The sequence below is a fragment of the Engystomops pustulosus genome, chromosome 4, assembly GCF_040894005.1.
Source record: "Engystomops pustulosus chromosome 4, aEngPut4.maternal, whole genome shotgun sequence".
NCBI lineage: Eukaryota > Metazoa > Chordata > Amphibia > Anura > Leptodactylidae > Engystomops > Engystomops pustulosus.
The window spans coordinates 189,344,093-189,356,657 of record NC_092414.1 but is presented as its reverse complement, the minus strand read 5'-3'; the positions used below and the strand labels follow the sequence as shown (position 1 = coordinate 189,356,657).

The window sequence follows — 12,565 nt, the reverse complement described above, 5'->3', positions numbered from 1 at the left end:
CTTTGAAAGGGTCAGTCATTTCCGTTATACAGTCAAATCAAAATACACTCATTTACTATTCATTTATGCCGCAACACAAACACATTCACAGTGAACAACAATCCAGATACAGAAAAGTTTTCAACTGAATGATTAGCAAGCATAGCGACTTTTGATTTAATAAAACACGATGATATTCTTCTGTTAATTGGTACACATTTAGAGTTCAAAATTCTTAGTAAACGTATAACACCATGAGAACATTTGGAATTTCAGTTTCAACAAAAAACCTGCTAGCAAAGTAGAGAGTATGACTTCATTTTATTAAAAAAATGGAAATGCATGACTTGAAGTATAATACTATAAGAGCCTCCTAACTTCAAACATTCCCATAGTTTACTGGTTTCGGAAACAGACGCAAAAAAGGCAAGCTTCGAGACACCAAGCAGAGCTCCAGTGGCGCAATCGGTCAGCGCGCGGTACTTATAAAGCAGTAACTGTTGAGCAATGCCGAGGTTGTGAGTTCGAGCCTCACCTGGAGCATTGTTTTCCTCTTTTCATCCATTTTTGTCAATTGCCAAAGAAAGTCTCTCATGGTTCACCATCGCATCAAAACATGATCATTGGGGAAACGTGCCTAGTTCTTTTGCTTTCATGTCTTCTGGCTTCTGCACCCATGTTTTTCAGATAGTTTGCAGTTTGCAAACAAGAACATTTCTTAGAAATCAAAGTGTAGTAACTGATTTGTTTGGAAAAGAAAAAAAAACTAAGTGCTCAGCTATATCTCGTTCAGCCCCAGTGGCCTAATGGATAAGGCACTGGCCTCCTAAGCCAGGGATTGTGGGTTCGAGTCCCATCTGGGGTGTTTGAGGCTGTTGATTACCAAAGCACACACACATGCTCTATTTTACTTCCAGATTTAAAGTGCTCAACCATCTTCTTCATTTCATAATGGTCCCATATGCTTGTTCAAAAGATCTTGGGAATTCTGATAGCACATTAAACATACAATGACAACTTTAAGTCCCAAGAATCGCCATGCATTTCCACTGCTTTGAAAGGGTCAGTCATTTCCGTTATACAGTCAAATCAAAATACACTCATTTACTATTCATTTATGCCGCAACACAAACACATTCACAGTGAACAACAATCCAGATACAGAAAAGTTTTCAACTGAATGATTAGCAAGCATAGCGACTTTTGATTTAATAAAACACGATGATATTCTTCTGTTAATTGGTACACATTTAGAGTTCAAAATTCTTAGTAAACGTATAACACCATGAGAACATTTGGAATTTCAGTTTCAACAAAAAACCTGCTAGCAAAGTAGAGAGTATGACTTCATTTTATTAAAAAAATGGAAATGCATGACTTGAAGTATAATACTATAAGAGCCTCCTAACTTCAAACATTCCCATAGTTTACTGGTTTCGGAAACAGACGCAAAAAAGGCAAGCTTCGAGACACCAAGCAGAGCTCCAGTGGCGCAATCGGTCAGCGCGCGGTACTTATAAAGCAGTAACTGTTGAGCAATGCCGAGGTTGTGAGTTCGAGCCTCACCTGGAGCATTGTTTTCCTCTTTTCATCCATTTTTGTCAATTGCCAAAGAAAGTCTCTCATGGTTCACCATCGCATCAAAACATGATCATTGGGGAAACGTGCCTAGTTCTTTTGCTTTCATGTCTTCTGGCTTCTGCACCCATGTTTTTCAGATAGTTTGCAGTTTGCAAACAAGAACATTTCTTAGAAATCAAAGTGTAGTAACTGATTTGTTTGGAAAAGAAAAAAAAACTAAGTGCTCAGCTATATCTCGTTCAGCCCCAGTGGCCTAATGGATAAGGCACTGGCCTCCTAAGCCAGGGATTGTGGGTTCGAGTCCCATCTGGGGTGTTTGAGGCTGTTGATTACCAAAGCACACACACATGCTCTATTTTACTTCCAGATTTAAAGTGCTCAACCATCTTCTTCATTTCATAATGGTCCCATATGCTTGTTCAAAAGATCTTGGGAATTCTGATAGCACATTAAACATACAATGACAACTTTAAGTCCCAAGAATCGCCATGCATTTCCACTGCTTTGAAAGGGTCAGTCATTTCCGTTATACAGTCAAATCAAAATACACTCATTTACTATTCATTTATGCCGCAACACAAACACATTCACAGTGAACAACAATCCAGATACAGAAAAGTTTTCAACTGAATGATTAGCAAGCATAGCGACTTTTGATTTAATAAAACACGATGATATTCTTCTGTTAATTGGTACACATTTAGAGTTCAAAATTCTTAGTAAACGTATAACACCATGAGAACATTTGGAATTTCAGTTTCAACAAAAAACCTGCTAGCAAAGTAGAGAGTATGACTTCATTTTATAAAAAAAATGGAAATGCATGACTTGAAGTATAATACTATAAGAGCCTCCTAACTTCAAACATTCCCATAGTTTACTGGTTTCGGAAACAGACGCAAAAAAGGCAAGCTTCCAGACACCAAGCAGAGCTCCAGTGGCGCAATCGGTCAGCGCACGGTACTTATAAAGCAGTAACTGTTGAGCAATGCCGAGGTTGTGAGTTCGAGCCTCACCTGGAGCATTGTTTTCCTCTTTTCATCCATTTTTGTCAATTGCCAAAGAAAGTCTCTCATGGTTCACCATCGCATCAAAACATGATCATTGGGGAAACGTGCCTAGTTCTTTTACTTTCATGTCTTCTGGCTTCTGCACCCATGTTTTTCAGATAGTTTGCAGTTTGCAAACAAGAACATTTCTTAGAAATCAAAGTGTAGTAACTGATTTGTTTGGAAAAGAAAAAAAAACTAAGTGCTCAGCTATATCTCGTTCAGCCCCAGTGGCCTAATGGATAAGGCACTGGCCTCCTAAGCCAGGGATTGTGGGTTCGAGTCCCATCTGGGGTGTTTGAGGCTGTTGATTACCAAAGCACACACACATGCTCTATTTTACTTCCAGATTTAAAGTGCTCAACCATCTTCTTCATTTCTTATTGGTCCCATATGCTTGTTCAAAAGATCTTGGGAATTCTGATAGCACATTAAACATACAATGACAACTTTAAGTCCCAAGAATCGCCATGCATTTCCACTGCTTTGAAAGGGTCAGTCATTTCCGTTATACAGTCAAATCAAAATACACTCATTTACTATTCATTTATGCCGCAACACAAACACATTCACAGTGAACAACAATCCAGATACAGAAAAGTTTTCAACTGAATGATTAGCAAGCATAGCGACTTTTGATTTAATAAAACACGATGATATTCTTCTGTTAATTGGTACACATTTAGAGTTCAAAATTCTTAGTAAACGTATAACACCATGAGAACATTTGGAATTTCAGTTTCAACAAAAAACCTGCTAGCAAAGTAGAGAGTATGACTTCATTTTATTAAAAAAATGGAAATGCATGACTTGAAGTATAATACTATAAGAGCCTCCTAACTTCAAACATTCCCATAGTTTACTGGTTTCGGAAACAGACGCAAAAAAGGCAAGCTTCCAGACACCAAGCAGAGCTCCAGTGGCGCAATCGGTCAGCGCGCGGTACTTATAAAGCAGTAACTGTTGAGCAATGCCGAGGTTGTGAATTCGAGCCTCACCTGGAGCATTGTTTTCCTCTTTTCATCCATTTTTGTCAATTGCCAAAAAAAGTCTCTCGTGGTTCACCATCGCATCAAAACATGATCATTGGGGAAACGTGCCTAGTTCTTTTGCTTTCATGTCTTCTGGCTTCTGCACCCATGTTTTTCAGATAGTTTGCAGTTTGCAAACAAGAACATTTCTTAGAAATCAAAGTGTAGTAACTGATTTGTTTGGAAAAGAAAAAAAAACTAAGTGCTCAGCTATATCGCGTTCAGCCCCAGTGGCCTAATGGATAAGGCACTGGCCTCCTAAGCCAGGGATTGTGGGTTCGAGTCCCATCTGGGGTGTTTGAGGCTGTTGATTACCAAAGCACACACACATGCTCTATTTTACTTCCAGATTTAAAGTGCTCAACCATCTTCTTCATTTCATAATGGTCCCATATGCTTGTTCAAAAGATCTTGGGAATTCTGATAGCACATTAAACATACAATGACAACTTTAAGTCCCAAGAATCGCCATGCATTTCCACTGCTTTGAAAGGGTCAGTCATTTCCGTTATACAGTCAAATCAAAATACACTCATTTACTATTCATTTATGCCGCAACACAAACACATTCACAGTGAACAACAATCCAGATACAGAAAAGTTTTCAACTGAATGATTAGCAAGCATAGCGACTTTTGATTTAATAAAACACGATGATATTCTTCTGTTAATTGGTACACATTTAGAGTTCAAAATTCTTAGTAAACGTATAACACCATGAGAACATTTGGAATTTCAGTTTCAACAAAAAACCTGCTAGCAAAGTAGAGAGTATGACTTCATTTTATTAAAAAAATGGAAATGCATGACTTGAAGTATAATACTATAAGAGCCTCCTAACTTCAAACATTCCCATAGTTTACTGGTTTCGGAAACAGACGCAAAAAAGGCAAGCTTCGAGACACCAAGCAGAGCTCCAGTGGCGCAATCGGTCAGCGCGCCGTACTTATAAAGCAGTAACTGTTGAGCAATGCCGAGGTTGTGAGTTCGAGCCTCACCTGGAGCATCGTTTTCCTCTTTTCATCCATTTTTGTCAATTGCCAAAGAAAGTCTCTCATGGTTCACCATCGCATCAAAACATGATCATTGGGGAAACGTGCCTAGTTCTTTTGCTTTCATGTCTTCTGGCTTCTGCACCCATGTTTTTCAGATAGTTTGCAGTTTGCAAACAAGAACATTTCTTAGAAATCAAATTGTAGTAACTGATTTGTTTGGAAAAGAAAAAAAAACTAAGTGCTCAGCTATATCTCGTTCAGCCCCAGTGGCCTAATGGATAAGGCACTGGCCTCCTAAGCCAGGGATTGTGGGTTCGAGTCCCATCTGGGGTGTTTGAGGCTGTTGATTACCAAAGCACACACACATGCTCTATTTTACTTCCAGATTTAAAGTGCTCAACCATCTTCTTCATTTCTTAATGGTCCCATATGCTTGTTCAAAAGATCTTGGGAATTCTGATAGCACATTAAACATACAATGACAACTTTAAGTCCCAAGAATCGCCATGCATTTCCACTGCTTTGAAAGGGTCAGTCATTTCCGTTATACAGTCAAATCAAAATACACTCATTTACTATTCATTTATGCCGCAACACAAACACATTCACAGTGAACAACAATCCAGATACAGAAAAGTTTTCAACTGAATGATTAGCAAGCATAGCGACTTTTGATTTAATAAAACACGATGATATTCTTCTGTTAATTGGTACACATTTAGAGTTCAAAATTCTTAGTAAACGTATAACACCATGAGAACATTTGGAATTTCAGTTTCAACAAAAAACCTGCTAGCAAAGTAGAGAGTATGACTTCATTTTATTAAAAAAATGGAAATGCATGACTTGAAGTATAATACTATAAGAGCCTCCTAACTTCAAACATTCCCATAGTTTACTGGTTTCGGAAACAGACGCAAAAAAGGCAAGCTTCGAGACACCAAGCAGAGCTCCAGTGGCGCAATCGGTCAGCGCGCGGTACTTATAAAGCAGTAACTGTTGAGCAATGCCGAGGTTGTGAGTTCGAGCCTCACCTGGAGCATTGTTTTCCTCTTTTCATCCATTTTTGTCAATTGCCAAAGAAAGTCTCTCATGGTTCACCATCGCATCAAAACATGATCATTGGGGAAACGTGCCTAGTTCTTTTGCTTTCATGTCTTCTGGCTTCTGCACCCATGTTTTTCAGATAGTTTGCAGTTTGCAAACAAGAACATTTCTTAGAAATCAAAGTGTAGTAACTGATTTGTTTGGAAAAGAAAAAAAAACTAAGTGCTCAGCTATATCTCGTTCAGCCCCAGTGGCCTAATGGATAAGGCACTGGCCTCCTAAGCCAGGGATTGTGGGTTCGAGTCCCATCTGGGGTGTTTGAGGCTGTTGATTACCAAAGCACACACACATGCTCTATTTTACTTCCAGATTTAAAGTGCTCAACCATCTTCTTCATTTCATAATGGTCCCATATGCTTGTTCAAAAGATCTTGGGAATTCTGATAGCACATTAAACATACAATGACAACTTTAAGTCCCAAGAATCGCCATGCATTTCCACTGCTTTGAAAGGGTCAGTCATTTCCGTTATACAGTCAAATCAAAATACACTCATTTACTATTCATTTATGCCGCAACACAAACACATTCACAGTGAACAACAATCCAGATACAGAAAAGTTTTCAACTGAATGATTAGCAAGCATAGCGACTTTTGATTTAATAAAACACGATGATATTCTTCTGTTAATTGGTACACATTTAGAGTTCAAAATTCTTAGTAAACGTATAACACCATGAGAACATTTGGAATTTCAGTTTCAACAAAAAACCTGCTAGCAAAGTAGAGAGTATGACTTCATTTTATAAAAAAAATTGAAATGCATGACTTGAAGTATAATACTATAAGAGCCTCCTAACTTCAAACATTCCCATAGTGTACTGGTTTCGGAAACAGACGCAAAAAAGGCAAGCTTCCAGACACCAAGCAGAGCTCCAGTGGCGCAATCGGTCAGCGCGCGGTACTTATAAAGCAGTAACTGTTGAGCAATGCCGAGGTTGTGAGTTCGAGCCTCACCTGGAGCATTGTTTTCCTCTTTTCATCCATTTTTGTCAATTGCCAAAGAAAGTCTCTCATGGTTCACCATCGCATCAAAACATGATCATTGGGGAAACGTGCCTAGTTCTTTTGCTTTCATGTCTTCTGGCTTCTGCACCCAGGTTTTTCAGATAGTTTGCAGTTTGCAAACAAGAACATTTCTTAGAAATCAAAGTGTAGTAACTGATTTGTTTGGAAAAGAAAAAAAAACTAAGTGCTCAGCTATATCTCGTTCAGCCCCAGTGGCCTAATGGATAAGGCACTGGCCTCCTAAGCCAGGGATTGTGGGTTCAAGTCCCATCTGGGGTGTTTGAGGCTGTTGATTACCAAAGCACACACACATGCTCTATTTTACTTCCAGATTTAAAGTGCTCAACCATCTTCTTCATTTCTTAATGGTCCCATATGCTTGTTCAAAAGATCTTGGGAATTCTGATAGCACATTAAACATACAATGACAACTTTAAGTCCCAAGAATCGCCATGCATTTCCACTGCTTTGAAAGGGTCAGTCATTTCCGTTATACAGTCAAATCAAAATACACTCATTTACTATTCATTTATGCCGCAACACAAACACATTCACAGTGAACAACAATCCAGATACAGAAAAGTTTTCAACTGAATGATTAGCAAGCATAGCGACTTTTGATTTAATAAAACACGATGATATTCTTCTGTTAATTGGTACACATTTAGAGTTCAAAATTCTTAGTAAACGTATAACACCATGAGAACATTTGGAATTTCAGTTTCAACAAAAAACCTGCTAGCAAAGTAGAGAGTATGACTTCATTTTATTAAAAAAAATGGAAATGCATGACTTGAAGTATAATACTATAAGAGCCTCCTAACTTCAAACATTCCCATAGTTTACTGGTTTCGGAAACAGACGCAAAAAAGGCAAGCTTCCAGACACCAAGCAGAGCTCCAGTGGCGCAATCGGTCAGTGCGCGGTACTTATAAAGCAGTAACTGTTGAGCAATGCCGAGCTTGTGAGTTCGAGCCTCACCTGGAGCATTGTTTTCCTCTTTTCATCCATTTTTGTCAATTGCCAAAGAAAGTCTCTCATGGTTCACCATCGCATCAAAACATGATCATTGGGGAAACGTGCCTAGTTCTTTTGCTTTCATGTCTTCTGGCTTCTGCACCCATGTTTTTCAGATAGTTTGCAGTTTGCAAACAAGAACATTTCTTAGAAATCAAAGTGTAGTAACTGATTTGTTTGGAAAAGAAAAAAAAACTAAGTGCTCAGCTATATCTCGTTCAGCCCCAGTGGCCTAATGGATAAGGCACTGGCCTCCTAAGCCAGGGATTGTGGGTTCGAGTCCCATCTGGGGTGTTTGAGGCTGTTGATTACCAAAGCACATACACATGCTCTATTTTACTTCCAGATTTAAAGTGCTCAACCATCTTCTTCATTTCTTAATGGTCCCATATGCTTGTTCAAAAGATCTTGGGAATTCTGATAGCACATTAAACATACAATGACAACTTTAAGTCCCAAGAATCGCCATGCATTTCCACTGCTTTGAAAGGGTCAGTCATTTTCGTTATACAGTCAAATCAAAATACACTCATTTACTATTCATTTATGCCGCAACACAAACACATTCACAGTGAACAACAATCCAGATACAGAAAAGTTTTCAACTGAATGATTAGCAAGCATAGCGACTTTTGATTTAATAAAACACGATGATATTCTTCTGTTAATTGGTACACATTTAGAGTTCAAAATTCTTAGTAAACGTATAACACCATGAGAACATTTGGAATTTCAGTTTCAACAAAAAACCTGCTAGCAAAGTAGAGAGTATGACTTCATTTTATTAAAAAAAATGGAAATGCATGACTTGAAGTATAATACTATAAGAGCCTCCTAACTTCAAACATTCCCATAGTTTACTGGTTTCGGAAACAGACGCAAAAAAGGCAAGCTTCCAGACACCAAGCAGAGCTCCAGTGGCGCAATCGGTCAGCGCGCGGTACTTATAAAGCAGTAACTGTTGAGCAATGCCGAGGTTGTGAGTTCGAGCCTCACCTGGAGCATTGTTTTCCTCTTTTCATCCATTTTTGTCAATTGCCAAAGAAAGTCTCTCATGGTTCACCATCGCATCAAAACATGATCATTGGGGAAACGTGCCTAGTTCTTTTGCTTTCATGTCTTCTGGCTTCTGCACCCATGTTTTTCAGATAGTTTGCAGTTTGCAAACAAGAACATTTCTTAGAAATCAAAGTGTAGTAACTGATTTGTTTGGAAAAGAAAAAAAAACTAAGTGCTCAGCTATATCTCGTTCAGCCCCAGTGGCCTAATGGATAAGGCACTGGCCTCCTAAGCCAGGGATTGTGGGTTCGAGTCCCATCTGGGGTGTTTGAGGCTGTTGATTACCAAAGCACACACACATGCTCTATTTTACTTCCAGATTTAAAGTGCTCAACCATCTTCTTCATTTCATAATGGTCCCATATGCTTGTTCAAAAGATCTTGGGAATTCTGATAGCACATTAAACATACAATGACAACTTTAAGTCCCAAGAATCGCCATGCATTTCCACTGCTTTGAAAGGGTCAGTCATTTCCGTTATACAGTCAAATCAAAATACACTCATTTACTATTCATTTATGCCGCAACACAAACACATTCACAGTGAACAACAATCCAGATACAGAAAAGTTTTCAACTGAATGATTAGCAAGCATAGCGACTTTTGATTTAATAAAACACGATGATATTCTTCTGTTAATTGGTACACATTTAGAGTTCAAAATTCTTAGTAAACGTATAACACCATGAGAACATTTGGAATTTCAGTTTCAACAAAAAACCTGCTAGCAAAGTAGAGAGTATGACTTCATTTTATAAAAAAAATGGAAATGCATGACTTGAAGTATAATACTATAAGAGCCTCCTAACTTCAAACATTCCCATAGTTTACTGGTTTCGGAAACAGACGCAAAAAAGGCAAGCTTCCAGACACCAAGCAGAGCTCCAGTGGCGCAATCGGTCAGCGCGCGGTACTTATAAAGCAGTAACTGTTGAGCAATGCCGAGGTTGTGAGTTCGAGCCTCACCTGGAGCATTGTTTTCCTCTTTTCATCCATTTTTGTCAATTGCCAAAGAAAGTCTCTCATGGTTCACCATCGCATCAAAACATGATCATTGGGGAAACGTGCCTAGTTCTTTTACTTTCATGTCTTCTGGCTTCTGCACCCATGTTTTTCAGATAGTTTGCAGTTTGCAAACAAGAACATTTCTTAGAAATCAAAGTGTAGTAACTGATTTGTTTGGAAAAGAAAAAAAAACTAAGTGCTCAGCTATATCTCGTTCAGCCCCAGTGGCCTAATGGATAAGGCACTGGCCTCCTAAGCCAGGGATTGTGGGTTCGAGTCCCATCTGGGGTGTTTGAGGCTGTTGATTACCAAAGCACACACACATGCTCTATTTTACTTCCAGATTTAAAGTGCTCAACCATCTTCTTCATTTCTTATTGGTCCCATATGCTTGTTCAAAAGATCTTGGGAATTCTGATAGCACATTAAACATACAATGACAACTTTAAGTCCCAAGAATCGCCATGCATTTCCACTGCTTTGAAAGGGTCAGTCATTTCCGTTATACAGTCAAATCAAAATACACTCATTTACTATTCATTTATGCCGCAACACAAACACATTCACAGTGAACAACAATCCAGATACAGAAAAGTTTTCAACTGAATGATTAGCAAGCATAGCGACTTTTGATTTAATAAAACACGATGATATTCTTCTGTTAATTGGTACACATTTAGAGTTCAAAATTCTTAGTAAACGTATAACACCATGAGAACATTTGGAATTTCAGTTTCAACAAAAAACCTGCTAGCAAAGTAGAGAGTATGACTTCATTTTATAATAAAAATGGAAATGCATGACTTGAAGTATAATACTATAAGAGCCTCCTAACTTCAAACATTCCCATAGTTTACTGGTTTCGGAAACAGACGCAAAAAAGGCAAGCTTCCAGACACCAAGCAGAGCTCCAGTGGCGCAATCGGTCAGCGCGCGGTACTTATAAAGCAGTAACTGTTGAGCAATGCCGAGGTTGTGAGTTCGAGCCTCACCTGGAGCATTGTTTTCCTCTTTTCATCCATTTTTGTCAATTGCCAAAAAAAGTCTCTCATGGTTCACCATCGCATCAAAACATGATCATTGGGGAAACGTGCCTAGTTCTTTTGCTTTCATGTCTTCTGGCTTCTGCACCCATGTTTTTCAGATAGTTTGCAGTTTGCAAACAAGAACATTTCTTAGAAATCAAAGTGTAGTAACTGATTTGTTTGGAAAAGAAAAAAAAACTAAGTGCTCAGCTATACCTCGTTCAGCCCCAGTGGCCTAATGGATAAGGCACCGGCCTCCTAAGCCAGGGATTGTGGGTTCGAGTCCCATCTGGGGTGTTTGAGGCTGTTGATTACCAAAGCACACACACATGCTCTATTTTACTTCCAGATTTAAAGTGCTCAACCATCTTCTTCATTTCATAATGGTCCCATATGCTTGTTCAAAAGATCTTGGGAATTCTGATAGCACATTAAACATACAATGACAACTTTAAGTCCCAAGAATCGCCATGCATTTCCACTGCTTTGAAAGGGTCAGTCATTTCCGTTATACAGTCAAATCAAAATACACTCATTTACTATTCATTTATGCCGCAACACAAACACATTCACAGTGAACAACAATCCAGATACAGAAAAGTTTTCAACTGAATGATTAGCAAGCATAGCGACTTTTGATTTAATAAAACACGATGATATTCTTCTGTTAATTGGTACACATTTAGAGTTCAAAATTCTTAGTAAACGTATAACACCATGAGAACATTTGGAATTTCAGTTTCAACAAAAAACCTGCTAGCAAAGTAGAGAGTATGACTTCATTTTATTAAAAAAATGGAAATGCATGACTTGAAGTATAATACTATAAGAGCCTCCTAACTTCAAACATTCCCATAGTTTACTGGTTTCGGAAACAGACGCAAAAAAGGCAAGCTTCGAGACACCAGGCAGAGCTCCAGTGGCGCAATCGGTCAGCGCGCGGTACTTATAAAGCAGTAACTGTTGAGCAATGCCGAGGTTGTGAGTTCGAGCCTCACCTGGAGCATTGTTTTCCTCTTTTCATCCATTTTTGTCAATTGCCAAAGAAAGTCTCTCATGGTTCACCATCGCATCAAAACATGATCATTGGGGAAACGTGCCTAGTTCTTTTGCTTTCATGTCTTCTGGCTTCTGCACCCATGTTTTTCAGATAGTTTGCAGTTTGCAAACAAGAACATTTCTTAGAAATCAAAGTGTAGTAACTGATTTGTTTGGAAAAGAAAAAAAAACTAAGTGCTCAGCTATATCTCGTTCAGCCCCAGTGGCCTAATGGATAAGGCACTGGCCTCCTAAGCCAGGGATTGTGGGTTCGAGTCCCATCTGGGGTGTTTGAGGCTGTTGATTACCAAAGCACACACACATGCTCTATTTTACTTCCAGATTTAAAGTGCTCAACCATCTTCTTCATTTCATAATGGTCCCATATGCTTGTTCAAAAGATCTTGGGAATTCTGATAGCACATTAAACATACAATGACAACTTTAAGTCCCAAGAATCGCCATGCATTTCCACTGCTTTGAAAGGGTCAGTCATTTCCGTTATACAGTCAAATCAAAATACACTCATTTACTATTCATTTATGCCGCAACACAAACACATTCACAGTGAACAACAATCCAGATACAGAAAAGTTTTCAACTGAATGATTAGCAAGCATAGCGACTTTTGATTTAATAAAACACGATGATATTCTTCTGTTAATTGG

The 12,565-nt window shown here is 38.7% G+C and overlaps 21 non-coding genes across 21 annotated transcripts; all 21 read left to right on the top strand.

Annotated features, from left to right (window-relative positions):
* The first annotated feature begins 429 nt into the window (after positions 1 to 429).
* On the top strand, positions 430 to 522 carry TRNAI-UAU (transfer RNA isoleucine (anticodon UAU)). Its single transcript is given in 2 exon segments — positions 430 to 467; positions 487 to 522. It is a non-coding gene; the product is annotated as a tRNA-Ile (tRNA).
* A 249-nt stretch (positions 523 to 771) lies between these two features.
* Positions 772 to 844, top strand: TRNAR-CCU (transfer RNA arginine (anticodon CCU)). The gene has a single exon. It is a non-coding gene; the product is annotated as a tRNA-Arg (tRNA).
* A 616-nt stretch (positions 845 to 1,460) lies between these two features.
* Positions 1,461 to 1,553, top strand: TRNAI-UAU (transfer RNA isoleucine (anticodon UAU)). Its single transcript is given in 2 exon segments — positions 1,461 to 1,498; positions 1,518 to 1,553. It is a non-coding gene; the product is annotated as a tRNA-Ile (tRNA).
* Positions 1,554 to 1,802: 249 nt separating this feature from the next.
* TRNAR-CCU (transfer RNA arginine (anticodon CCU)) lies at positions 1,803 to 1,875 on the top strand. The gene has a single exon. It is a non-coding gene; the product is annotated as a tRNA-Arg (tRNA).
* Positions 1,876 to 2,491: 616 nt separating this feature from the next.
* On the top strand, positions 2,492 to 2,584 carry TRNAI-UAU (transfer RNA isoleucine (anticodon UAU)). Its single transcript is given in 2 exon segments — positions 2,492 to 2,529; positions 2,549 to 2,584. It is a non-coding gene; the product is annotated as a tRNA-Ile (tRNA).
* Positions 2,585 to 2,833: 249 nt separating this feature from the next.
* On the top strand, positions 2,834 to 2,906 carry TRNAR-CCU (transfer RNA arginine (anticodon CCU)). Its single transcript has one exon. It is a non-coding gene; the product is annotated as a tRNA-Arg (tRNA).
* Positions 2,907 to 3,864: 958 nt separating this feature from the next.
* Positions 3,865 to 3,937, top strand: TRNAR-CCU (transfer RNA arginine (anticodon CCU)). Its single transcript has one exon. It is a non-coding gene; the product is annotated as a tRNA-Arg (tRNA).
* Positions 3,938 to 4,895: 958 nt separating this feature from the next.
* Positions 4,896 to 4,968, top strand: TRNAR-CCU (transfer RNA arginine (anticodon CCU)). The gene has a single exon. It is a non-coding gene; the product is annotated as a tRNA-Arg (tRNA).
* A 616-nt stretch (positions 4,969 to 5,584) lies between these two features.
* Positions 5,585 to 5,677, top strand: TRNAI-UAU (transfer RNA isoleucine (anticodon UAU)). The gene is given in 2 exon segments: positions 5,585 to 5,622; positions 5,642 to 5,677. It is a non-coding gene; the product is annotated as a tRNA-Ile (tRNA).
* Positions 5,678 to 5,926: 249 nt separating this feature from the next.
* TRNAR-CCU (transfer RNA arginine (anticodon CCU)) lies at positions 5,927 to 5,999 on the top strand. Its single transcript has one exon. It is a non-coding gene; the product is annotated as a tRNA-Arg (tRNA).
* A 616-nt stretch (positions 6,000 to 6,615) lies between these two features.
* Positions 6,616 to 6,708, top strand: TRNAI-UAU (transfer RNA isoleucine (anticodon UAU)). Its single transcript is given in 2 exon segments — positions 6,616 to 6,653; positions 6,673 to 6,708. It is a non-coding gene; the product is annotated as a tRNA-Ile (tRNA).
* Positions 6,709 to 6,957: 249 nt separating this feature from the next.
* Positions 6,958 to 7,030, top strand: TRNAR-CCU (transfer RNA arginine (anticodon CCU)). The gene has a single exon. It is a non-coding gene; the product is annotated as a tRNA-Arg (tRNA).
* A 959-nt stretch (positions 7,031 to 7,989) lies between these two features.
* TRNAR-CCU (transfer RNA arginine (anticodon CCU)) lies at positions 7,990 to 8,062 on the top strand. Its single transcript has one exon. It is a non-coding gene; the product is annotated as a tRNA-Arg (tRNA).
* A 617-nt stretch (positions 8,063 to 8,679) lies between these two features.
* Positions 8,680 to 8,772, top strand: TRNAI-UAU (transfer RNA isoleucine (anticodon UAU)). Its single transcript is given in 2 exon segments — positions 8,680 to 8,717; positions 8,737 to 8,772. It is a non-coding gene; the product is annotated as a tRNA-Ile (tRNA).
* A 249-nt stretch (positions 8,773 to 9,021) lies between these two features.
* TRNAR-CCU (transfer RNA arginine (anticodon CCU)) lies at positions 9,022 to 9,094 on the top strand. Its single transcript has one exon. It is a non-coding gene; the product is annotated as a tRNA-Arg (tRNA).
* Positions 9,095 to 9,710: 616 nt separating this feature from the next.
* Positions 9,711 to 9,803, top strand: TRNAI-UAU (transfer RNA isoleucine (anticodon UAU)). The gene is given in 2 exon segments: positions 9,711 to 9,748; positions 9,768 to 9,803. It is a non-coding gene; the product is annotated as a tRNA-Ile (tRNA).
* Positions 9,804 to 10,052: 249 nt separating this feature from the next.
* TRNAR-CCU (transfer RNA arginine (anticodon CCU)) lies at positions 10,053 to 10,125 on the top strand. Its single transcript has one exon. It is a non-coding gene; the product is annotated as a tRNA-Arg (tRNA).
* Positions 10,126 to 10,741: 616 nt separating this feature from the next.
* On the top strand, positions 10,742 to 10,834 carry TRNAI-UAU (transfer RNA isoleucine (anticodon UAU)). Its single transcript is given in 2 exon segments — positions 10,742 to 10,779; positions 10,799 to 10,834. It is a non-coding gene; the product is annotated as a tRNA-Ile (tRNA).
* A 249-nt stretch (positions 10,835 to 11,083) lies between these two features.
* TRNAR-CCU (transfer RNA arginine (anticodon CCU)) lies at positions 11,084 to 11,156 on the top strand. Its single transcript has one exon. It is a non-coding gene; the product is annotated as a tRNA-Arg (tRNA).
* Positions 11,157 to 11,772: 616 nt separating this feature from the next.
* TRNAI-UAU (transfer RNA isoleucine (anticodon UAU)) lies at positions 11,773 to 11,865 on the top strand. The gene is given in 2 exon segments: positions 11,773 to 11,810; positions 11,830 to 11,865. It is a non-coding gene; the product is annotated as a tRNA-Ile (tRNA).
* Positions 11,866 to 12,114: 249 nt separating this feature from the next.
* Positions 12,115 to 12,187, top strand: TRNAR-CCU (transfer RNA arginine (anticodon CCU)). The gene has a single exon. It is a non-coding gene; the product is annotated as a tRNA-Arg (tRNA).
* The last annotated feature ends 378 nt before the right edge of the window (positions 12,188 to 12,565 follow it).